Source organism: Saccostrea echinata, unplaced genomic scaffold (assembly GCF_033153115.1).
Source record: "Saccostrea echinata isolate AGI-Se365-2 ecotype Australia unplaced genomic scaffold, CSIRO_AGI_Sech_v1 ptg000005l, whole genome shotgun sequence".
Classification (NCBI taxonomy): Eukaryota; Metazoa; Mollusca; class Bivalvia; order Ostreida; family Ostreidae; genus Saccostrea; species Saccostrea echinata.
Window position 1 is genome coordinate 306710 of NW_026889754.1, and position 24764 is coordinate 331473.

The 24764-nt window shown below is 32.0% G+C and overlaps 2 long non-coding RNA genes across 4 annotated transcripts; one reads left to right on the plus strand and one right to left on the minus strand.

Annotated features, from left to right (window-relative positions):
* Window positions 1-13311: 13311 nt before the first annotated feature.
* LOC133179952 (uncharacterized) lies at window positions 13312-17003 on the plus strand. Of its 2 annotated transcripts, XR_009720209.1 has the most exons (3): window positions 13312-13402; window positions 14445-14557; window positions 16584-17003. It is a non-coding gene; the product is annotated as an uncharacterized LOC133179952 (long non-coding RNA). The 2 variants fall into 2 exon arrangements; XR_009720208.1 differs by lacking the exon at window positions 14445-14557.
* Window positions 17004-18100: 1097 nt separating this feature from the next.
* Window positions 18101-22239, minus strand: LOC133179760 (uncharacterized). 2 transcript variants are annotated; one of them, XR_009720147.1, is made up of 3 exons: window positions 22046-22239; window positions 21470-21584; window positions 18101-18477 (listed from the first exon to the last, which is right to left on the minus strand). It is a non-coding gene; the product is annotated as an uncharacterized LOC133179760 (long non-coding RNA). The 2 variants fall into 2 exon arrangements; XR_009720148.1 differs by having other exon boundaries at window positions 21470-21615.
* Window positions 22240-24764: the final 2525 nt, after the last annotated feature.

Consider the following 24764-nt stretch of genomic DNA (forward strand, 5'->3'; position numbering starts at 1 on the left):
GCTGTTTTTTAGATTTTGTGTCGACAAAATGGTTATCTGAAAATCGATTAAAGGGCGATAACTTCCGACCGGAAGTGAATTTTAAGGATTTGAACAAAAAAGGATCATCTTCAGATCAAAAGGCATTACCCCTGAAAATTTCATGAAAATCGATCGAACCGTTTGCGAGATATCTTCTGCACAAAAATTGTAAAGAAAAAGTGGAATAATAATAATAACTAGATGCGATCTCGTTGCGAGCAACAAGTGGGTCTTCCGTCCGATTTTTGATAAGATGAGATAAGAATTTGACTGAGACTTTCGTTAAAATATAATGATATAAATAAATTGTTAGGACGAACAATTTTGCTTCAGTAATCTATAACAAAATGTTGATCATTAAAGATTATAGATTAAAGACTTTCGGCCCGTCTTGGTCCCTATTTTGAGGGGCCAGCCCTATTTTCTTGATATCTTCTTACAGCTCTCATAATTTTGAACACTTTTTGTTCAACAACTATTCTTCTTTTTTTTTTTCGTTTCCGAAATATCTGCAAAAGAAATAATAGGGGCCAGCCCTTCAACTCCTTAATGGGAACGTTTAGCAGAAATTGAAAGGTAACATATTGTTCAGAACGTTATTGTGAACATCTTTTATTCAATATTGCTTATCAAGATATTTCCCACTTTCGAGATATAAAGCGTCAAAGATTTAGCATTCTGGCCCCTAATGTCCCCTTACAACGTCAAAGATTTAGCATTCTGGCCCCTATTGTCCCCTTATAACGTAACATATGATGCCAACAACGTTATATAGTTAAGGAGTGTGAAGATGATCTATTCTGCTTTAGTAATGTATTACAAAATATTGATCGTTTAAGAGTTATTGATGAAAGACTTTCGGCCCCTATCAGCCCTTATTTTGAGGGGCAAGTCCCTTTTTCTTGATATCACCTTAAAGCTCTTATGATTTTAAACACTTTTTGTTCAACAACTATTCAGAAATTCTTTTTCGTTTTCGAGATATATGCAGAAGAAATATTTAGGGGCCGGCCCTTCAACTCCTTAATGGAGACGTTTAGCAAAAATTGAAAGGTTACATATTGTTCAGAACATTATTGTGAACATCTTTTATTCAATATTGCTTATCAAAATATTTCCCACTTTCGAGATATAAAGCGTCAAAGATTTAGCATTCTGGCCCCTAATGTCCCCTTACAACGTCAAAGATTTAGCATTCTGGCCCCTATTGTCCCCTTATAACGTAACATATGATGCCAACAACGTTATATAGTTAAGGAGTGTGAAGATGATCTATTCTGCTTTAGTAATGTATTACAAAATATTGATCGTTTAAGAGTTATTGATGAAAGACTTTCGGCCCCTATCAGCCCTTATTTTGAGGGGCAAGTCCCTTTTTCTTGATATCACCTTAAAGCTCTTATGATTTTAAACACTTTTTGTTCAACAACTATTCAGAAATTCTTTTTCGTTTTCGAGATATATGCAGAAGAAATATTTAGGGGCCGGCCCTTCAACTCCTTAATGGAGACGTTTAGCAAAAATTGAAAGGTTACATATTGTTCAGAACATTATTGTGAACATCTTTTATTCAATATTGCTTATCAAAATATTTCCCACTTTCGAGATATAAAGCGTCAAAGATTTAGTATTTCTGCCCCTCATGACCCTTAATTATGTAACATGTGATTTGAATAACATAATATATAGTAGTAGTTTGCTCAGATAAACATTTTTGCTGCAGTAATATTTTACAAAATATTGATCGTTAAAGAGTTATTGATGAAAGACTTTCGGCCCCTCTCGGCCCCGATTTTGAGGGGCCAGCCCCTTTTCTTGATTTCACCTTAAAGCTCTAATGATTTTGAACACATTTTGTTCAACAACTATTCAGAAATTCTTTTTCGTTACTGAGATATATGCAAAAGAAATATTTAGGGGCCGGCCTTTCAACTCCTTAATGGGGACGTTTAGCAAATATTGAAAGGTTGCATATTGTTTAGAACATTATTTTGAACATCTTTTATTCAATATTGCTTATCAAAATATTTCCCACTTTCGAGATATAAAGCGTCAAAGATTTAGCATTCTGGCCCCTTATGGCCCCTAATTATGTAACGTATGAGATTTTTATTATAATATAAAGTTGTAGATTGTTCAGATAAACATTTTTGCTTCAGTGATGTATAACAAAATATTGATTGTTAAAGAGTTATGGATTTAAGACTTTTTGCCCTTTTGGCCCCTAATGTGATGAGTCAGCCCTTTTTTCTTGATATCATATAAAAGATCTAGTAATTCTGCACAATTTCTGTTCAATGTGTTTTAAGAAAATATTCCTAGTTTTGAAGATATGATAAAAAATGTCTCGAAAATTCACTCCTGATTCATGTCCTAAATTTTGACCCCTACCGAGCTTCCATACTAGGCACTTCCAGAAAATTTGAAAACTGAGGTGCACAACTAGAACATGTCCTCTATTAACACTGAAAATTTCAGCACTCTATCTTTTGTCGTTTTTGAGTTTTTGTGTAGACAAAATGGTCACTAGAAATTCGATTAAAGGGCGATAACTTCTGACCGGAAGTGAATTTCCAAAAAATAAAAAAAATGAATAAGGTTTAGATCATGATACATCATCTCTGAAAATTTCAAGTGAATCCATCCAACCATCTCTGAGAAATCGTCTGCACAAAATTTGGACAGAAAAAAATAATAATAATAATAATAAAAGTGAAAAAGAAACAATAGAATAATAGAAGGGTCTTCCGTTGGAGACGGAAGACCCTAATAATAAAAGTGAAAAAGAAACAATACAATAATAGAAGGGTCTTCCGTTGGAGACGGAAGACCCTAATAATAAGCTTGAAAAAGAAACATAAGAATAATAGAAGGGTCTTCCGCTGAAGACGGAAGACCCTAACTAGATCCGATCTCGTTGCGAGCAACGAGTGGGTCTTCCGTCCGATTTCGATGAGGTGTCATTTTGATTGAAACAAGGACTATCTCTGTATTTTGAAAGACGGAGAACATCATACAATGTGTTTTGAAATCACTCGAAGGTTAAATAAAGTGGAATTTAAACGATTTAAATTTTTCAAAAAGTTTAAATTAAATCCAAATGTTAAAACAAGGACTATCTCTGTATTTTGGAAGATGGAGAACATCATATAATGTGTTTTGAAATCTTTCAAAATTTAAATAGAGTGAGATTTAAACGATTTAAATTTTTCAAAAAATTTAAATTGAAACCAACCATTAAAACAAGGACTATCTCTGTATTTTGAAAGATGGAGAACATCATACAATGTGTTTGGACATCACTCAAAGGTTAAATAGAGTGAGAGTTAAACGATTTAAATTTTTCAAAAAATTTAAATTAAATCCAAATGTTAAAACAAGGACTATCTCTGTATTTTGGAAGATGGAGAACATCATACAATGTGTTTTGAAATCTTTCAAAGGTCAAATAGAGTGATATTTAAACGATTTAAATTTTTCATAAAATTTAAATTGAAACCAACCATTAAATCAAGGACTATCTCTGTATTTTGAAAGGTGAAGAACATCATACAATATGTTTTGAAATCTCTCAAAGGTCAAATAGAGTGAGATTTAAACGATTTAAATTTTTCAAAACATTTAAATTGCTTCCAAATGTTAAAACAAGGACTATTTCTGTATTTTGAAAGATGCAGAATATCATACAATGTGTTTTGAAATCTTTCAAAGTTCAAATAGAGTGAGATTCAAACAATTTAAAATTTTCAAAAAATTCAATTTGTTTCTAAATGTAAAAACAAGGACTATCTCTGTATTTTGAAAGACGGAGAACATCATACAATGTGTTTTGAAATCACTCAAAGGTCAAATAGAGAGAGATTTAAAGGATTTAAATTTTTTTAAAAAATTAAATTAAATCCAAATGTTAAAACAAGGACTATCTCTGTATTTTGAAAGATGGAGAACATCATTCAATGTGTTTTGAAACCTCTCAAAGGTCAATTAGAGTGAGATTTAAACGATTTAATTTTTTCAAAAAATTTAAATTGCACTGAAATATTAAACAAAAGTCAACTTACATATTTTGAAGGAAGAGAACATCATTTGTTGCGTTTTTTATGTTTGTGGAAGCAATTAAAATTTTTTGAAAAATTTAAATCGTTTAAATTTCACCCTATTTGACCTTTGAGAGATTTTAAAACACATTGTATGATGTTTTCCATCTTTCAAAATACAGAGATAGTCCTTGTTTTAACGTTTGGATTCAATTAAAATTTTTTGAAAAATTTAAATCGTTTAAATCTCACTCTATTTGACCTTTGAGAGATTTCAAAACACATTGTATGATGTTCTCCATCTTTCAAATTACAGAGATAGTCCTTGTTTTAACGTTTGGATTCAATTTAAATTTTTTGAAAAATTTAAATCGTTTAAATCTCACTCTATTTGACCTTTGAGAGATTTCAAAACACATTGTATGATGTTCTCCATTTTTCAAAATACAGAGATAGTCCTTGTTTTAACGTTTGGATTCAATTAAAATTTTTTGAAAAATTTAAATCGTTTAAATTTCACTCTATTTGACCTTTGAGAGATTTCAAAACACATTATATGATGTTCTCCATCTTTCAAGATATAGAAATAGTCCTTGTTTTAACATTTGAATTCAATTTAAATTTTTAAAAAAATTAAATCGTTTAAAATTCACTTTATTTGACCTTTTAGAGATTCAAAACACATTGTTTGATGTTCTACATCTTTCAAAATACAGAGACAGTCCTTGTTTTAACATTTGGATTCAGTTTAAATTTTTTGAAAAAAATTAAATCGATAAAATTTTACTTTCTTTGACCTTTGAGAGATTTCACCTCATTGTATGATGTTCTCCATCTTTGGAAGCAGTTTTGAATTTTTTAAAAAAATTTAAATCGTTTAAATTTCACTCTTTTTGACCTCCAATAGACTCCAAATCACTCTCATTCATGTTCTCATTATTTTAGATGTCCTTGATTTCATATTTTAAGGCTTTTAAATTATTCCAAATTTGAAAATTTTTGAAGTTTTAAATGCTGTAATAAAAATTCATCAAGTAGGAGCTTACCGCTTTAAACATTAGAGGATATTATCAAAATCTTACGATTTTAAAGGTTTTAAAATTTGAAATTACAGTATTCAAAACTTTCAATGATTTAAATTGAATACACAAATTTTCATAATCACAGGTACATTATGAAATCACTATTTCAGACTTAATTGAATGTCCTTGCTTTCTTCTAGGTCACTGTGTATTAAACGTCGCTGAAGAAAATCGATAACTTATACATGGGCCGTCAAATTCTCTAACACACCTGAGCTCATATTTTCTTTAAAATTGCACCTAAAATCAAAACAAATATACTATAAGAAAGGTCACAGGTAGACCTATCAGACGGTGTAAAAAGTTTTAAAATCGGTCAAGAAATAAAAGAGTAAAGATTTTTTAAAAATAAAAGGATATCCGCCAAAGATGAAAGAGTACGGTCATCCACAAGTGTCCTTGATAATGAGTTTGACATGTCCTGTCAAAAAAAAGCTAACATACCTGAGCTCATATTTTCTTTATTAGTGCATTTACAAACAAAAGAAATACATTGTTGGAAAGGTCTCGTAAAGATCTATTTGATGGTGTATAAAGTTCTAAAATCGGTCAAGAAATAAAAGAGTAATGCTTTTTAAAAGAAATCAAAGGATATCTGCCAAAGATCAAAGAGTACGGTCATACGCAAGTGTCCTTGACAATGATTTTGACATGTCCTGTCAAAACAAAAGGCTAACTTACCTGAGCTCATATTTTCTTTATTAGTGCACTTACAATAAAACCAAATATACTGTTGGAAAGGTCTCGTAAAGATCTATTTGACGGTGTAAAAAGTTTTAAAATCGGTCAAGAAATAAAAGAGTAATGATTTTTTAAAGAAAAGTTCTTAAAGTACACTTGTACTTAAGTGACCTAACACACCTGAGCTTATATATTGTTTATTAATGTACTCACATGCAAAACAAATACATTTTTGGAAAGTTCTCGCCAAGATCTATTTGACAATATAAAAAATTTCAAAATTCGATTAAAAATTTTTTTTTGAAAAATTTAAACATCTTCTTAAAATTTCAAAAGTCAGGTGCACATGTCAAGGTCACAATTCTGTCATTCCTGAAAATTTCAAATTTCTATTTTGCGCAGTTTCTTCGGAGTAGGACAGACCGGAATTGCAGAAAAAAGTCAAAAATACGTCATATTTCGCGACCGGAAGTGAAATCATCAAAAATGAAAAAAACGTCCCGAGGGAACATCGTTCCCTATCATCTCCGAAAGTTTCATAAAAATCCACCGAACCGTTACTGAGATACCGGTGTAGGAAAAAAAATAATAATAATAACTAGATGGTTCTCGTTGCCAGCAACGAGTGGGTCTTCCGTCTGATTTTGGATGAGATTAATCAAGATCTTGACTGAGATATTTGTCTATGAAAGTGAAAGGATGCATATTGTTTATAACATTATTCTGAACATATTTTGTTCAATATTGCTTATCAAAATATTTCTCCTTTTCGAGATACAAAGTGTCAAAGATTTAGCATTCTGGCCCCTTATGGCCCCTTATTACGTATCATATGATCAAAATTTTATAATATATAGTTGCAGAATGTTAAGATGAACATTTTTGCTTCAGTAATTTATAACAAAATATTGATCATTAAAGAGTTATAGATAAAAGACTTTTGGCCCTTCTGAGCCCCTAATTTGAGGGGTCAGCCCCTTTTTCTTGATATCAAATGAAAGGTCTTGTGATTTTGAAGACTTTTTGTACAACAACTATTCAGAAATTTCCTTTCGTTTAAGAGATATATAGAATAACAATATTTAGGGGCCAGCCCTCCAAGTCCTTAATTGGGATGTCTTGCAAAAATTAAAAGGGTGTATATTGTTTAGAACATTATTCTGAACATCTTTTGTTCAATATTGCTTATTAAAATATTTCTCCTTTTCGAGATACAAAGTGTCAAAGATTTAGCATTCTGGCCCTTTATGGTCCCTTATTACGTAACATATGATCAAAATTTTATAATATATAGTTGCAGAATGTTATGATGAACATTTTTGCTTCAGTAATTTATAACAAAATATTGATCATTAAAGAGTTATAGATAAAAGACTTTTGGTCCTTCTGAGCCCCTAATTTGAGGGGTCAGCCCCTTTTTCTTGATATCAAATGAAAGGTCTTGTGATTTTGAAGACTTTTTGTTCAACAACTATTCAGAAATTTCCTTTCGTTTAAGAGATATATAGAATAACAATATTTAGGGGCCAGCCCTCCAAGTCCTTAATGGGGATGTCTTGCAAAAATTAAAAGGGTGTATATTATTTAGAACATTATTCTGAACATCTTTTGTTCAATATTGCTTATCAAAATATTTCTCCTTTTCGAGATACAAAGTGTCAAAGATTTAGCATTCTGGCCCCTTATGGCCCCTTATTACGTAACATATGATCAAAATTTTCTTATATATAGTTGCAGAATGTTAAGATAAACATTTTTGCTTCAGTAATTTATAACAAAATATTAATCATTAAAGAGTTATAGATAAAAGACTTTTGACCCTTCTGAGCCCCTAATTTGAGGGGTCAGCCCCTTTTTCTTGATATCAAATAAAAGTTCTTGTGATTTTGAAGACTTTTTGTTCAATATATTTTAACAAAATATTTTTATTTAAAATGTTATTATAAGAAATGTCTCTAAAATTCACTCAAAAATTTCGTCCTAAATTTCGACCCCTACCGAGCCTCCATACTTCGCACTTCCGGAAAATTTGAAAACCAAGGTGCACATCTAGAACATGTCCTCTATCACCACTGAAAGTTTCAACACTCTAGCATTTGTCGTTCTTGAGTTTTTGTGCAGACACAAGGTCTATCTAAAAATCGATCAAAGGGCGATAACTTCAGACCGGAAGTGATTTTTCAAAAACTGAAACGCCGTTATAAACTTCAGATAGCAACGCCTTAACCCTGAAAATTTGAAGCAAATCGATCAAGCGATCTCCGAGAAATCTTCTGCACAAAATCGGTAAGGAAAAAAAAAAGAATAATTATAATAAAAAGAAAAGTGAAAAATCAACAATAGAATAATAGAAGGGTCTTCCGCAGAAGACGGAAGACCCTAATAAAGGTAAAAAAGAAACCGAAGAATAATAGAAGGGTCTTCCGCTGAAGACGGAAGACCCTAATAATAATAATAATAAAGGTAAAAAAGAAACCTAAGAATAATAAAAGGGTCTTCCGCTGAAGACGGAAGACCCTAATAAAGGTAAAAAAGAAACCGAAGAATAATAGAAGGGTCTTCCGCTGAAGACGGAAGACCCTAATAATAATAATAGGGAAAAAGAAACCGAACGAAAACAATAAGGTCTTCCGTTGGAGACGGAAGACCTTAATAAACAGTACAATCACTATAAGGTCTTCCGACTGAAACGGAAGACCTTAATAATAAGAAGAAACAGAGTAAAAACAATATGTTCCCACACTCCGTTTGGGGAACATAATAAGCACATGATAAATCTCGCCCACCGTTTCTTTAACACAAATCATTTGATTCTGCACGGCTGATAAGAAATCCACATTTGGAAAGTCTGTTACGTAACTTGTACCTTGCGCGCACTTTTAGCCAGTGCTGCCCACCATACCTGTATCAAGGTTTAAAACATAAAACGATGTGATGTCACTCGATCGCTTGAACTAACTGAATCAAAGTTTGTCATCCAGCGTACAGAAGAATATCACCAAACCATGTTTTCTAAAGTGCCATTCTATTATCATCTCAGCATGATTTGAAAAGTCACGTAGCCACAAGACGTTGGCATAACGTTATAACGTTAGTTCACGATCACAACATGTTTTTGTACGGATATATGTTTGTAAACAATATCCAAAAAATATTGAGCAGCGGCCAACATTAAAAGTCCAAGAAACGGTGAGAGGATGTAAATCAATTCAGATACATAAACAAATCCAAATCAAAAAATATTGTTTCCATCAGAATGCATGGTCTGGAGATAAACAGGATCAGGTTACAAATCTATGGTAGCAAGAATTAATTGCGGCACTGAAAATTCCGGAAAAATTCTCTAAAAACAGTAGAATAACAGAGATGGAATAAATTACTTTATGTTGCACATAAATACAATTATTTTTAAATTACGTCAAAAGAATTTGATTTACATGTATCCCATATTACATGTAATCTATACAATCATTCAATCGTCAATTGCAGATCACTGTAAGCCAATGACAAAGTTTTAAGTTTATTAAACTACCGTGATCGTATAGAATTTTGAAATGCTTGTTTCTGAAGTCTCATCAGAATAGACCAATGCACTGGTTATAGCGAAAGTTTTTAAGAACCGTCCCAAATATTTAAATAGAACGTAGAACTAAAACTCCAAAAGTAATAATTAAGGTGATGTCCAAAAAATTAGAGTCCAAAAAGTATTTCAAAAGAGTCAAAGAAAAAGAGCGAGAAACGTTTTCCGTCTCAACAGGGGATATCGTGCTCAGAGGGTATTCATGGTCCCGGATCTAAAAATACTTTTCATTGGCTGTCTTACCATTGCCATGCCTCCTTCGCTTTGTCCGTAGGTCTGTCCGTTGACCTATGAACCCCAACATGGCGCCACTCTCCAATACAGGTATACTAGTGTAACCGGTTCTTGGTTTGATAAATAACAATCAAGACGGTTTGGGGTGTGGATCCAATATTGTATTTGGTATAGGATCGTTAGGAACAGTATATATATTTTCACCCTACAATAATTACAACAAATAAGCACACACAGACATACACAAAACAATACAAACAAATAAACACATTTTAACACAATTAATTATAGGCCATTTACATTTACACCTCATTTAATATTTAAAATACTTAGGTCGCACATCACTCAGATAATTGATAAACTTATAGCTCTGCTTTTATAACTATTATATTTCTATTCCTACTTTGTAGAAATATCTCATAAGTAATATTTACATTAATTACAAGATTTATATTAATCCAATATCATCACATCTTTCACATACCAGTTTATGGAACCATGTGATTCCTATATCTATCTTGGTTCAGCTCCATATGAATATATGAATGACCTATTTAACAATTATTTAAAATTACAACAAATTCACAAATCCCTTATTTAGGATACATGAATAAATTAAAATGTTACTTGCAATTATAACTCTTGCACATACATATTTTATCATTTATATATATACATATCTTTCAAACACTCACACTTTATTTAGCAGGTTTAGATTAAAATAAATTATTTAGATTCCTCATTCATAAAGAAATTATTTAGATGCTTATTTAATAGTTTAATTATTTATTAGATTTACTTACAGGAATGAGGGTAGTTTCCAGCACTATGGAATATGTATATCTATATGTATAAAGCTTCACACCCTTCAAAACCAGTTCTCAAAGTGTAATAATGAAATCATGAATCTAATTCCCGCCAAAACCATTCAACCACACTGACCAATAGAAATCAGTGTAACAATCAATAATGGAATAACCCATTCTACAATACCTGGTAGTCTATCTGGAATGCTACATTGTTTAAAATAGGGGTGTTTAGGTTTATAACAGACACTGAACAAAGACAACATAGAGTGTAAGTATATCGCATTGCGCAGCGCTGAATGAATGAGTGAATGAATAAAATAATAAATGAGAATAATCTACACAATAATAAAAATAAATATCCTAAAAATAAAAAGTACAACTACCACACTAGTACCTTCATTAATAATATTTATGGACTCAGTCTCCATCTCTGCACCACAGGAGTTCTAGTCCTAGGCTCTTTTACTTATCTGCTTCAAAGTTCCCAATTTTATTACTCTTAATCAAGAATCTTAATAGTAACTTTACATTTCCGTTCAAATTTTATGACTTAGTATCGATGGACTTGATTGGTCTATTCTGGTCAATTCCATTACAAAATGATTTACAAAGTTATAGTTCATTGTACCAGCAACAAAATCCAATTTGTTCTAACAAGATAATTATAGTTCATGAACGTAAAGTCCCTTTTCCAATTATAAAGTCACTGTATGTGGTACACTTATAATGTACATCCTTGTTTAATAAACTTTTACTGTCACTAATAAGTTCACTATCAATAACTAAAATGATTAGGATATGAATATAATCCAAGTTTAAAATGTTCAAATAAAATGTCCGTTCTAAACCCTGTAGGTTTATATCACTAGTATTAATAATTGTCAATAATAAAAAAGCTAAAATATAGATAGCTCAAAACTACTGATTAAGTAACGAGAGAGAGAGAGAGAAATTCTAATGACTTTGTATTCAGAAAAAGCGCCAAATATTATGCATGTCATTATATAAACGAATTAAACCTAAGTTCGTCGTGGAAAAAATTGTACACTATGTCCTTTTATTCTCCAAAAAATACCATTCAATTTCAAAACTAATAAAGTTTTATTCACCCTCCCTCTCAATTGTGCCACATTTTCTCTACGAGTTCGCAATGTCTTGCTTGTGATGTTAAATTTCTTCATGTTCTTCAAAGTAGTATCCTCCGTGGAAGACTTCTCTTCCACCGAGCGACTTAAATATAGAAATTCATTCGGCGTGCAATTTTTTTTTTTTTTTGTTTTTTGTTTGATTGATTGATTTTGCTCTTTACCAGTGTGTATACTATGGAAAGCCGTAGGGTACCCCCACATTATTATTATTTTTTCCTATATAATTATACCAAAAATAATTATCTCATCCCAAAATAAAAAATCTTGCTTCTTTTTTTTTTTTTTTTTTTTTTTTTTTTTAACATTATTATTTTCCTACAACAATTATAATCTTGTTCGTCCATGTGTACTCATTATTTTTATTTTGCCCCTACATTATAATAATTATTCTCACTTTACAATTATAATCTTTTCAGTTAGTACGGAGACATTATTTTTATACACCTCCAAATTATAATCTTGTCAGTCGATTCGTACACATAATTTTTATTTTGCACCAAGATTATAATCATTCTTGCCTCAACAATTTATAAGACTTCACCTCCTGTATCAATAATGTACTGACTGAAAATAAATAAAAATGTACATGCTTAAAAATTATAATGTACCAAGTCGACGTTATAATCTTTGCAACAATAATAATGATGTGCGCCCTTGTTCGCAATTATTTTTATTTTTCAACAGGAAAGATAACTTCTTTTCTAGTGACAGGAACGAAAACTCTGTCCTCCTGTTGAAACAATAATTATGTTGAGACGCGATTATAATTGTGACTGCACACATTATTTGAAGCGTGAAGGAAATATTATCTTGAGCGTGGAGAAATATTATTTGAAGCGTGACGGAAAACAAGCGTCGATGCGAGGGAGATCGTCACGTGAAAAGGCCATGTGCGCTGTTCGATCATGTAAACAAAGTGGAAGACAGAAAGTCCAACGTTAGCTAGGCTATAAGAGGTAAGTAAAGACTAATCATTAATGTACATGTAAATGACTGGCATCATTCAGATAATGTCTCTTGAATCAGCTGTCAGTTTATTGTAATTAAGCTAGAGCTACCGAACAAACAGGTAGTTCGAATTGCCTCAGACAGCTGTCAGAAATAGATCATGTGCATAAATGTGAGATTAAGCACATACTAGTACTTTATTTAAACCACCTGCCTGATTAAGAGCATATAGGGACGATCATTTGATTGGGGGGGGGGGGGGACTGATAGATTAAGGAAATAAATATTTTAACCTTGATTTTTAAGTAAATTAACTTCATCCACTGGCATTGCTAGAAATAAAGGAAAACAATGACCCTGTCAGACCATGACTGTCACTGTGATATCCCCCCTCCCCCCCCCCCCCCCCCACACACACACACACACCCTTCTTGCATGTGGTTAAGTGGTTTTCTGATTTTGGACAAGAAAAGAAAGTAAATAATCATTTTTAGATCAACTGGAAATAAATATTCTGTCCTGTGAATGCTAAAAATAAATAAATAATCTGACTTGACAAAATTTGCCACCTCTACCCCCACCCCTTTATAAAAAGGTAGTGACCTTAACATGGTGAAAAATGTTTTTCCTAACCAAAATTATTTCTCATCTACCATGTCTACTCCTTTGTACATGCCATAATCATACTCGTACATGTACCCATTGATATTTTTTAGATTTTGCATACAGTTTGTTTTTCTGCCACAGATTCAAAGAGAATTCAGTTAGGAAATGGAACTATTGAACAATAAATTCTGCCTGGAAGCAGGAATTGCGGAATACAGTGCAAGGGATCCCCGATACTCTATTTCAAAAGTTATTGGTAAGGTGACTACACATATGTAAGTCCTTGATAAATATCATTAAAAAATACATGTATAGCCTTTGTTAACAATAGACAACTTTAGCATATTTCAAAATAGTATTTCTCTTTGTGGGGAGAATCTGGGATCAGCTGGCATGAGGGACTGTTCTCCCTTTAAGCCAATAAAAAAATTATAATGTGTTTGTTTCTGGTAACATGCCAAAAATGTTAGGGAAGGTAGGTAGGCGATAACTTTTTTTTATTACTTTACTTTTTATTATCTCACCTGAGCCAAAGGCTGAAGTGAGTTTTTCTGATCACATTTTGTCTGGTGTCCATATCTCTTTAAACTTTTCACATTTTTGACTTCTTCTCAAGAACTGCTTGAATGACCTTTTTCGACAAACTTAACAACAATCCTGAGGTAAAGGGGGTTAAAGTTTGTTCATATAAAAGCCACACTTCCTTCCAACTGGAGATAATTACAAATTAATTTAGTGAAAAATTAACATCATCTTTTAAAAATCTTCTTCTCAAAAATCTGTGGGCCAGGAAAGATGAAACTTTTGTGGAAAAATCCTCAGGTAGTGTAGATTCAAGTTTGTTTTAATCATGACCCCCAGGGGTAGGGTGGGGCTATAATGGATTATCAAAGTTTTACATAGGAATACATAGAGAAAATTTAAAAAATCTTCTCAAAAACAGCAAAGCCATGATTAGTCATATTTATATGGAAGCATTCTCTTAAAGTATAGATTCAAGTTTGTTTAAATCAGGACTCATGGGGGTAGGGAGGGGCCCAATAGATGATAAAACTTATGACAAAATAATCTTTAAAAATCTTCTTAAGCCATGATGAGTCAAATAAATATGGAAGCATACTCATTTAGTGTAGATTCAAGTATGTTCAAATCATGCCCCCCATAGGTTGTGACCACTCATATATTTAAAACTGTTCAATACTGAACTGATTTCCAATTTTTCCTAGCCAAAGTGCTCGGGTGAGCGATGTGGGCCATGGGCCTCTTGTTTAAAGAATAATTTGCACATTTTATTTTAGGAGCTATACAAAGAATCTTGATTTATAGAAGTATACAGGTTTAAAAAAAAAGAAAACAGTGTTGTAAAGAAAGAAAAGGATTTTACATTCAAAGAATTATGGATGGCACAGAGGTAAAAAGGACATTCAGTGTTCAAAAGAATTAGAAATTGATTTATTTATCACAGTGGCAGATTTAGCCAGGAAAGGGGGGGGGGCATTAAGAAAATCTAAAGAGTAATTGCACATTTTTACATTAATCAGAATTTTTGAAAATTATGTACATCCTAGAATTGATATATTCTGCAGTACAATTTAAAAAAAAACATGCTGCAGAATATATAAATTTTAGGATGTGGATAATATAGTAGGTGCTATATTTATATTTACATTCTTAATATATTGAAAACAGACATCTACTTTATAATTATTATTAAATACTGTACATTTAAGCTCACTGAGCCCAAGGTTAAACTGAACATTTCTGATTAAAGAGTGTCTGGCATCTGTCTATCATTCATAAATGTTGAGTCATCTGTAAACTTTTCACATTTTCAACTTTTTTTTCCAGAATTCAACCAAATTTGTCACTAGACAATATTTGGTGGAAAGGATTTAATTTTTTTCAAATGAAGAGCCAAGGGGAGGTCATAAAGAGAAAATTAATGTTTGACGGTGTCATTTGAAAATCTTCTTAAGAACCACTAGGCAGAAAAATTAAAACTTATGTGAAAACTTCTTGGCATAGCGTAGTTTCATTTTCAGTCAAATAAGACCCCTTTGAGCACTCTACCATCGGCTCATACATTCACCTCTGTCATCTGCTCGCATATATCACAGTGATAAACATGAAAAATAGTGTGTTTGTTTAAATTCATTTTAATTAAATGCCTGCACTAATTTTGTTCCTAAAGGTAGCTACTTTCCAAGTAGATCTAGAACTATTAATTTAATTTAAAATAATTCTGGGAATGTTATGTTTTTTACATTATAATGTCAAAATCTTGATGCGAGCCCATTGCAGAGGTGTCTGAGAGAGGAACGAATGACAACTCTGCATAGGAGATTGCCCTTTGAGAGGATGGAGCCACAGTATGGGATTAAAAATTTGCATGGGAATATACTACAAACTAGAAATTTGACCATAGGACATGAATACCCCTACTAGGGCTTATCATGCATCATGAAAATTTGCATTTTTGCATTTGTGTATGAAGTTTGATGATAATACCGGTATCTTGAAAAAAAAAAGGTCATTGGAAAGGTCCAGGTAAAAAGGTTGAACAAAGTTGATAAATTCTTAACAAATTTTGCATCAGTGCATAAGCTTACATAAAAGCATATGGAATTGTTTTGTTGAAACTGTGTTACATGCATATAGTTATTTAAGAAAAAAGTGATATCAAGGTCCAAGGAAAAGTCCTGGTCAAAATTTTATGTTGCAGTTCAATAACACTCTTCAAAATGTATCAGCATATGAAGTTTGAATAAAAAATCACAATTTTTTCTTTAAAATTGAGCTTAGCAATTAACACAAAATTGAGAGAAATTGAGAGAAGTCAAGATCAACAAAATTTATGCAACTGAATAGCTCTTATCAATATGTATAAGCATATGAAGATTGATCCAAATCTCTTGAATAGAGCTACTTACTAATCTAAGAAAAATGAGGTCAAGGTCAGGGGAAAGGTCAAATCAAAAATATGTTGATGAAGTTGAATGGGTCCCATCAATATGTATCAGCATATAAGATTTGATAAAAATATCTTAAATAGCTCTTGAAACTGAGCTTAACACTCTAATTTAAGAAAAGTAAGGTCAGGTTCAAAGGAAAGGTCAAGGTAAAAAAATGTTGAGTAGCTCTCATCAATATGTATCAGCATATAAAAGTTCAAAGTGTGATGGAAGGACACAAGAACATGTTATGGGGTTCAAGTAAATTTTTAATTACAAACCTTTAGGCTAAGGTGAGGCCACAATATTAGGTAATTTTTCATTGGAATAAAGGACTTTTTTTTTAAATTCTTCAGCCAGGAACAAGGTGACTAAGGTGAGCATTATTAGGTGTCTAAGGTGAGCATTATGGCCCATGGGCCTCTTGTTATGTGTCCTTTTCATTGATCAACAATCAGGTGATGTAATAGTATTGTTATATTTCAGAAATGCCTATGGATGACGTCATAACCAATTTTGAAAAATGTTTTGTTTGAAAGAAAAGGATCTGAAGAAGGAGACAGATCTTTTTAAATTCGGATGGATTTATAGACTGCCAGACTTATTGCTATCACTTAATTCTGTACTACTAGATCTTTTACACTGAGCCTATAAGTTTTAGACTAGATGATTTATCTAATTTGAGAATCCATGACATCAATCTTTAAGCATTTCAAGATTACCAATACAGAATATGTACAGATGCAATAGCAGATGAAATCCCACATGTACATACACAAACAGGACACTGATATGTTACTGAAATTTAGAGATATTTCATTTCTCTCTTGTGCGGATTGAAATTGATCTAAGAAAAAAAAAAGGTTTATGTCAGACTGAAACAATATAATAAACAATTTTCTTTAATTTTGTTATGTGCTTATATTTTTAGGAAATATGTACCAATGTATCAGACAGTATATAGGGAACTTGTACTGAGTCGCTAGTGAGCTAGCTTTTCTAGTGATGCGGTAAAATCTCCCTCTATATTAGACAAGTTAAGCAATGTCGAGCCTGTTTAACCCTTGAATGGGTGACTGCTTCACATTACATTTACATGTAATTTTTTTTTTTTTTGAATACTAAATTTGAGTGTGAATTTCTTCTCATGGTCAAGCATGAGGTACTGCATAATTGTCATTTTTACATTAAAATGCGTGCATGTATTTATGGATTATCAGACACATATACACTATACAAAAAAAATGCATAATTTTCCTAATTTTTACCTTTTTTCAGTTTTGACCCCATATTATAGCCATCATTTGGTTCCTGTACAGTGCGAACAAATCTGTATAATACATCAGTGTTGTTTATGCCCCCCTAATCAAAGATGATTCAGGGGTTTATAGTTTTTGCCCTGTCTATCTGTATGTATGTCCCCAAAACTTAACTTTTCCCATAACTTTTGTTTTGTTGGAGCTATGCATTTCATTTTTCACATGTGTATTCTTTGTGACAAAACCTTTCTTTGGGTACCAACATATTTGACCTTTGAGTTTGACCCATTTTTGTAAAATTTTACCGAACTTTTACCTTGGCAATAATTTCTGAACAGTTGGGGCTAGGGCTTCATATTTCTTATGACAAGACCTTCCCATGACCACCATTAATTTTGACCTTGAACTTGTTGTTCGACTTTTGAAAAACTTTAATCTTCACCATAACTTTTCAAAGGTAAGTGCTAGGGCTTTCGTATTTTACTTGCACATTTCTTGAGACAAGACCTGTCTTTGGATAATAACATTTGTGATCTCTTGACCTTGACCTTGGAGTTTGACATGAATTTGAAAAACTTCGACCTTCACCATAAGCTGCCATATACATACATAAAAATGCCATTATCGCATGTACATACATGTATGGCAGAGCTCAAAGAAGTCAATCCAGCTTTTCCAACATGCATTCCTTTATATGTTTGACATTCAGATCCAAGAAAATACCATAAAAAATCATCACAAATCATCCATTTTCATATAATTTTAACACATTCTTTGGTACTTTGGTAAATATAAATACAAATTTCATAAATGCAATCAATATAAATGCAGAAATTCAAGTTTGTTCACTAATGCAGATCCCACTTTATCAGCAGTAACCTGAGACACAGATGTGACACTTTAAATGGAGTATTTCATATACATGTACAAATTTATCAAAAATGCATCACTTCAAATTAGTGTCAAATGATGTCAAAAGGACAAATTTCATGTGCAAAATGTTCAGGAACAACACATATTCTTCCATCAAAAATTCTCTGAAATTTGCCAAGACTTCTTTCTTCAAAGTTATTCACATTGAATTTTTGTCCAGATCTGCACAATCTTCTATCACAAATTCCCTGAAATAAAAAGTTTGAAACACAGTTAGAGTTTTTATAATTACCATGCATAATCAAGGGAAACCTGAGATGGAGAATTTTTTTCCTGCCAATTTTTTTCATGATAACTAGTATGAAAAGGAAGCATCCTATTAGTGAAACCAACGGTCTTCATGCCAAAATGAATTGATTTATTGTTTACTTAAATTTTATTACTTTTTAGTTTTCTCCTCATTGAAAATAAATTTCTCCTTCATTTGTGCCAGGTTTAGTTAAAACTGGTCCAGTAGTTCTGTTGAGAAAGTCTGATACATGTATTAAGGTATTCAGTGTATACTGAATGGATTTTGAACTGTTTTGAATCATTTTAAACTAGTTAAAAATGTATTGCTAGATAATGATGAAAGGGAAATGAACCAAATTCACATGACTGATAACATGAAAGAAGCTGGTCATTTTGCACTTTAACATTTTTTGAAGAGTTATCTGCCCTTGATGAAAAACCCAAAAATTTAATTTTATCAAAATATCTGTGGCAAATGATTCATTTTATTTCATATTTTAATAAAGAGAGAGTTTATGCAAATTTTCACCAAGAGCTCTACATGAAATTCAAATTACTTCTTACAATATCTTAATAAAACCTGCACTCCCCATAGACTTCATTGTAAAATTCAAGGTGCAATTTATTTGACAATTCCTTTGGTGGAGTATTTTTATTTAATAATACCAGGGGTTTTGAAAAGACACCAATTGAGGCAAAATTCTTGTATAATATTCAAAGAAAAATATACGAAAATTACTAAACATATATTCTAGATGTTTATCCAAACTTGTTTAAGAAGAAGTGTACAACAGAATATATAGACATTAAAATGTAGCACACAGTTCCTTTAAGCATTGGAACTCTACAACTCCAAGGAAAACGACAATAAAGTTCAAACTACGTTGCGTATGTCCTTAAGGGATCAAAAAAGCTCTCTTGAACCATTGGATCAGATGAACTTCCAGGTCAAAACAGAAAAAGAGACCCAAGTTCAAGAAAATCAAGCCAGGCTGATGGATTTGAGAAATAATGCATCTATGATCTACATTTTATTTCATTTGTCACAAGTCCTTTTTTTTGTGGTCAACGGAGTTTGGCTTTAAATTTTTTGTTCTATCTTTTATTCATGTACACAATATGATGAATAATATAAGGCAAACTGCCAAAAGACATTCTGTTATATGAGTGATGAATACAAAACCAATAACACTATTAATAATTATGCCCTGAACATTTTACATTAAATAGTACATAATTATATTAATCCTATGCTATGCATACAGTAAGCATAAATCTACAGGAGACCCACAAGGAATTTACAAAAATATTAAATGCTTAAGAAAATAAGCAAAAATAAAAAGGTCTTTGACCCCCTAGGAAAAACAGACCCTTGTAAAATGGTTAGGAGTGTCATGCATCTGAAGTGACTTGTCCTGGCTACACCCCCCCCCCCCCTTGCAATGCCAAGGGGCCCTGATTCAATACATTGCATGGGACCCCTGGTCAATTTCATTCATAATTATCATGGGCTGACTGTAGCATTATCTTTAGGGGAATTTTCAAATCCATTGTTTTTCTCATCTCTCAACCAATCACATTAAGCCATATTCTATGATAAACAACTTGTAACAGGTGATTCTTCCTGTTTACATTATCATATCTAAATATTTCTGAAAGCTTCAATTTGATTGGTGCTTCTCAATGAGAGAAGCAAGACTTAAAATATCACATGAAATTAGCCAGGACCCAGGACCCCTGGCATTGCAAGGATGTCCCCCATGATACTTTTAAAACATGTCTATCCAAGTGTTTTAATGAGTACAATTGTTTTGTGTACATTTTATTCATATGTGTATTTAACTATTTATATATGACTATGACCCAAAAAAACAAAAAACAAAAAAAAACAAAAAAAAAACAGCGGCATACTGAATATTTGACTGATGCTTACAAAATAAGAGCCCTAAGGGCCATATATCTCACCCGAGCACTGTGGCTAGGAGAAAAAAAGCAGAAATCAGTTCAGTATTGAAAAGTTTAAATACATATTGGTGGTCCCAACCTACCCCTAAAGTGGTGGGGCATGATTTGAAGAAACTGGAATTTACACTTACTGAGGAAACTTCCATATTTATTTGACTAATTGTGGCTTTCAAAGATTTTTTAAAGATTATTTTCCTATAAGTTTTAACTTTCATTGTGGCCCCAACCTTCCCCGAGGGATCTTGATTTAAACAAACTTGAATCTACACTATCTGAAGAAACTTCCATATAAATATGACTAATCATGGCTTTGCTGTTCTTGAGAAGATTTTTTTAAATTTTCCCTATATATTCCTATGTAAAACTTTGATAATCCATTATAGCCCCACCCTACCCCTGATTTAAATAAACTTGAATCTACACTACCTGAGGGTTTTTCCACAAAAGTTTCATCTTTCCTGGACCACAGATTTTTGAGAAGAAGATTTTTAAAAGATGATATTAATTTTTCACTAAATTAATTTGTAATTATCTCCAGTTGGAAGGAAGTGTGGCTTTTATTTGAACAAACTTGAACCCCCTTTGCCCATGGCTACTTTGTTGTTAAGTTTGGTTGAAATACATGTAGGTCAAGTGGTTCTTGAGAAGAAGTAAAAAATGTGAAAAGTTTACAGACAGATGGACACTAGACAAAATGTGATTAGAAAAGCTCACTTCAGCCTTTGGCTCAGGTGAGCTAATAAAAAGCAAAGTAAAAAAAAAAAAAGTTATCGCCTACCTACCTTCCCTAATATTTTTGGCATGTTACCAAAAACAAACACATTATAATTTTTTAATTGGCTTAAAGGGAGAACAGTCCCTCATTCCAGCTGAACCCAGATTCTCCCCACAAAGAGAAATACTTTTTGGAAAATGTTTAAGTTGTCTATTGTTAACAAAGGCTATATTTTTTAATGATATTTATCAAGGACTTAATCACCTTACCAATAACTTTTGAAATAGAGCAGCGGGTATCCCTTGCACTGTAATCCCCAGTTCTTGCTTCCAGGCAGAATTTATTGTTCAATAGTTCCATTTTCTATCTGAATTCTCTTTGAATCTGTGGCAGAAAGACAAACTGTATGCAAAATCTAAAAAATATCAACGGGTACATGTACGAGTATGATTATGGCATGTACAAAGTAGTAGACATGGTAGATGAGAAATAATTTTGGTTAGGAAAAACATTTTTCACCATGTTAAGGTCACCACCTTTTCATAAAGGGGTGGGGGTAGAGGTTAAAATATTTATTTTCTTAATCTATCAGTCCCCCCCCCCCCAATCAAATGATCGTCCCTATATGCGCTTAATCAGGCAGGTGGTTTTAATAAAGTACTAGTATGTGCTTAATCTCACATTTATGCACATGATCTATTTCTGACAGCTGTCTGAGGCAATTCGAACTACCTGTTTGTTCGGTAGCTCTAGCTTAATTACAATAAACTGACAGCTGATTCAAGAGACATTATCTGAATGATGCCAGTCATTTACATGTACATTAATGATTAGTCTTTACTTACCTCTTATAGCCTAGCTAACGTTGGACTTTCTGTCTTCCACTTTGTTTACATGATCGAACAGCGCACATGGCCTTTTCACGTGACGATCTCCCTCGCATCGACGCTTGTTTTCCGTCACGCTTCAAATAATATTTCTCCACGCTTCAAATAATATTTCTCCACGCTCAAGATAATATTTCCTTCACGCTTCAAATAATGTGTGCAGTCACAATTATAGTCGCGTCTCAACATAATTATTGTTTCAACAGGAGGACAGAGTTTTCGTTCCTGTCACTAGAAAAGAAGTTATCTTTCCTGTTGAAAAATAAAAATAATTGCGAACAAGGGCGCACATCATTATTATTGTTGCAAAGATTATAACGTCGACTTGGTACATTATAATTTTTAAGCGTGTACATTTTTATTTATTTTCAGTCAGTACATTATTGTTACAGGAGGTGAAGTCTTATAAATTGTTGAGGCAAGAATAATTATAATCTTGGTGCAAAATAAAAATTATGTGTACGAATCGACTGACAAGATTATAATTTGGAGGTGTATAAAAATAATGTCTCCGTACTAACTGAAAAGATTATAATTGTAAAGTGAGAATAATTATTATAATGTAGGGGCAAAATAAAAATAATGAGTACACATGGACGGACAAGATTATAATTGTTGTAGGAAAATAATAATGTTAAAAAAAAAAAAAAAAAAAAAAAAAAAAAAAAAAAAGAAGAAGCAAGATTTTTTATTTTGGGATGAGATAATTATTTTTGGTATAATTACATAGGAAAAAATAATAATAATGTGGGGGTACCCTACGGCTTTCCATAGTATACATGTACCATCTTTTTTGTCCGAGCAGATATGTCATCGATATCAAACGGAATAATTGCGATCAAATCGATCAAAATATAAGAAATCATAGTTTTAACAGGAAAGTGATTTTTTAAATTAATATTATTTATATTTTCATTATTTTATTTCTTTGTTTCTTTATCAAAAATTATGTATATTTACATTAAAGTGAAAGCGGAAGTCACTTTATTGACATGGCAACAGTGTACCTAAGTAAATTACGATATGTGTAGCTACGAATCACTAAGCATGTTTGCTTAGAAGTTTTATGCAACGGAATCTAAGTATCTTACTTAGCTAAGAATGGTGCTTATGAAATTTAAGTATATACTTAAGAAAATTCTTAGAATTTTTATGCATACGAATCCAGATGTTCAAATGATAAACAAACAGTTGATTACCAAAAGTTAATGATTCATAAGCTAAAAGTTTCTTCAAACTGATTATATTCATTCATAAAATGATACAACAGTTCTTCTGGCGATACTGGAGCGACTAAAAAAACTGCGTCACCTATTTATATGCAAATTAGAAAAAAAAAGCCACCAGTGAAGCCTAAATGCTACTCTTCCATAAGTGGTAGTTTAACAGCAAAACGGAAATTTGCAATTGCAACAACCCCATTTTTGCAATATCAGGTTAAAGTTGCAAGTGTTCAAATTTCAGTGATGGGGCGCCTGACTAAAACCTAGCTTAGAGCTTAAACCCCATACCTAACAAAGTCGTAAATATTCAACTACACGTGTGGCATATATATATAGAGAGAGAGAGAGAGAGAGGAGGGGGATTTATTTTACAAGGATAATCTCTTCCGCCCCAACCCGGGGTTGAACTCTCGATCTACTGTTTCTAGCAGCACAGGAACAGAGCGTGGTAGACCGCTAGCTAGCTCACTATCAAACTTCCCGTCTCTTGCTCAGTCAGCCATATTTAAAAACAATGCACTACAACTGTGACGTCACGGGTGCTCCCCACACTCCGCTTCAGATTGATAACCACTAGATATGCTAGATGCGCAAGGGGTACCGAATGGTACTCTATTTTCGTATCATTGCGCATGAACGATAAACAGAAAGTACACACAATAACGAACCCGATGGTATGATTTGAGTTTGGATCGTCCGAAAGAAAAGTTTGAAACGGTAATTTAAAAATGATATTGTTGACTTCCGGTGCTTTTTTTGTAATAACAATATGCTACTCTAAATAAATTTTTAAATATTTTATACTGCTTTATGAAATTTTTCTGTGAAAAGAGATAATTTTACCAAGGTCATATAGAACACGTAGATTCATGAAAATTTTTGTTCATTTGGATACACAACCGATAAACATGGTTACACATTCATTGAAACTCAAAAGTCTTGGTACAAAAATAGTGAAAATGGTCGCTGATAGCAAGTGAATAAGCAAACTGAGTCTTAAAAAGTAGAAATATTAATAGCCCTATTGCAGGATTGAAGAAGGGGAATGTTTTTATATCATATAAAGTGTTCTGATGGCGTTTGTGATAAAAATTCATTAAAAAGTATAGTTCAAACACTGAATAATATACAGTGGAGTGTTGACTCAATGTATTTCAAATACTGAGATAGTATTTCATCTACTTTATTTGCTGACCTGCATTATCTCATTTAAAATCCTTAGGACCACCTCAATATTATTTTATATTATCTATACATAAATTACATGGGCTTTTCACCAAATATTTTTCTTCTTTATAAAGTCACCTACCAAAAAAATATTATACAGGAACTTGTGCTTTATAATATATATATATATATATATATATATATATATATATATATATATATATATATATATATATATATATATATATATATATATATATATATATATATATTTATATATATATAAT